Below are 2701 nucleotides of genomic sequence, written 5' to 3'. Positions count from 1 at the left end.
AAGAAGAAGAAGAAAGGAAAAAGAAAAAGAAAAAGAAAAAAAGAAAGAAAAGAAAAAGTGAAAGCTTATATACAAATGATCATGAGTGTGCCCACGGAAAATGTGAGGAGGTATTTAAATTTTGAATACAGACCAAGACACCACAAAATGCCCCCAATGGAACTACTTCAATGTGTTTTTCTAATGACTTTATTTAGAAAAGCAATGACAGGGGGATTGTAAAAAACATAAAAGCAGTTTTTTGAGATATTTGTTGGACTTAATGAAATTTTCTCCACTAAATGTGAAATTTGGCTTGAAAAAAGTTATGGGCTATGTTATGTTGTTTTTTGTTTTGTTTTTTACACACTGAGTAAATTTAATCAGACCACTGGATGAAGTGACCACATAAAGCTATCTACCTGCAAAAGTCCCCACCAGACAGAAACCAAGCAGGACCTAAAACAAGTGTAGTGTCAAAAGCCTCCGCCATTCGACTCAATAGGTCTGTGATCCTGAAGTAACCGAGGACATGACGCAGACAAACGCAAGGCTCAGCTCCCCGCTTGGCTAAAACAAAGCATCTCCAGCCGCACTCACTGGCAGTCGATCGTAGATGAAGTAAATCTGTATCATATTTTAAACCCATTCCGGTTCTTAAATCGGCCTGCAAGAGACAGATAGGCCCTATCAAGAGCACCGTGGGGACATGGCACCGCCGCTCCACCAGACCTTATCACGCACCCCCCGCCTCTCCATTTACGCACTCCACAAGTTTTATTGGCTGCGACAAGTCCCGGCTATGATTGAGATTAAATTAATCGTAAACTGAAGAGCATTTTTATCGGCAAAGGAGGACACGAGGATTAGGGCTGTATCTGAGAGATGGAGCCACAGATAGGGACGTATGAATATAAAACAAGCGATGAATGGGCTTCATTTGCGCAACATTACGTTCATTAAACCCACGGCCCTGGAAAACGCTGTTTTATGCACATAAACTTAACTTACTTAAAAAGAAATACAAGCGTTTTTTGAAGTAGTTTTTTTCTTTTTTTCTTTTTTTAAGTGAGCTAAGGATGCAAACTTTACAGTCGCCAGTTACACTCCTTCGTAGCCCTTATACTTGCAGTTTTAATCACCACGAGAATATTTATAAGGCTTTGCAGTAAATACTCCAGCAAATCGTGTGTTAGAGACCTATCATCGTAATTGAACGGTATAGTGTTATAGGAGCAACAGACAAACAAGTCAATATTAATTAAATATCAGTGAGTTTTCCATTAGAGCATGTTAAACAATGTAAATGAGAGCCATGTAAACAGATACAGAATTGTTCTAGCTGCAAACATATGTAGGCCAGAGGAGCGGCAGAAAAAAAAGAAAGAAAAAAAAAAGATCTGGAAGTGCGAGTCTATCTGTTGCTCACTGGGGTCATTAACAGTGGGGGAGCTCTTGTTCGTGATCTGTCAACTCAAATATGGATCACAAGACAAAAGAACTTAGCGAGGAGTAATCTCTGTGTGTGATACTTACATGAGAGTAAACGAGAATGTGAGACAAGTGCGGCAACAATGGAGATTCACATGTTTTTTCACCCTTTCTTTTCGCTTCCTGGAGTCGATTTGCATTTATGTGGGGAAAAATACTGCGTCTGTCAAAAAAAAAAAGATTGGCATGAAAGTCGACAACGTAAAGACGATTATTTTTTGATCGCTTCCAGATTTGAAGTGCCTTTACAGGGAGAAAAGCAAAGCGGGTTCTCTTCTGAACAAAATACAATTGATTCGTGTTTGAACTGATGGTTGTTTGCGTCGCAATGATCCGCTTAGAGGTCAGAGTTGAACTTTCCCTTCGTTCTCAACTATAACATCGTGTACAAAGAAGTTAATGCAGACACTGTCAACGCAACTATAGGGGACCAGAGGAAGGAGGGGGCTATTAGACCGGAGTTGGCGGTGAGAAATACTTGCCCTGCCCCGTTTTTTCTCGGATTTCACCGGTTAACTGAACACAACTTTTCTATTGGTGTGTATTCATGCAGCAGCCAAAGAGCACCAGTTTTCCTATAGCCTCAGCCGCACGGCTGTCAGTGCAGGAATGAACGGGGCCTTTGGACTAAACTTTCTGTGCCTCCTTTCTTCAGTAGGTAAGAAGCAGGGCTCCCAGCATTCCTCTTGACCGAGTGGTAATTTATAGTTGTATGACCGTGACCTGCCATTCAGTGTTTTAGACGGGGAACTACTGTTCTCTCTTTTTCCGTGTCTTTATGTGAAATATTAGCTGCAATTAGCCATCTCTGCAAAGGCCAAATGCTTTGAGTCTGCATTGATTACACGTTGTTTTTTCACCTTACCATCACAGTTCAACACAACTATCCTTCCAAACATTTTAATAGACAGATTACAAGAAATACCTATACATGTAAGCATTAACAAATGTGTTATGATAGATAAGAAGTAATTAAAAAAAAAACCCCAGCTAATTCAGTTGTATTGATATTAGGTTATAGGTGAATGAGATCGATGGTTTTATAATTTTGCGTGGTTAAAAGCAGGCAGGTCTGACGAGACATTTTGATATGGTGTAGTTTTGATAAAATGCGTCTGTGCACGTAAATTGTGCTGATTTCACTAATGCCGGCGCCATGCACCTGCTGCTTGTTGCAAACTGATCGACCCCCCAAACCTCATTACACACACACACACACACACACACACAC

This window comes from Haplochromis burtoni, unplaced genomic scaffold (assembly GCF_018398535.1).
Source record: "Haplochromis burtoni strain Fernald_Lab_line unplaced genomic scaffold, NCSU_Asbu1 Contig_46, whole genome shotgun sequence".
Lineage (NCBI taxonomy): Eukaryota > Metazoa > Chordata > Actinopteri > Cichliformes > Cichlidae > Haplochromis > Haplochromis burtoni.
The sequence above is the reverse complement of the archived record's forward strand: the minus strand, read 5'-3'. Positions refer to the sequence as shown.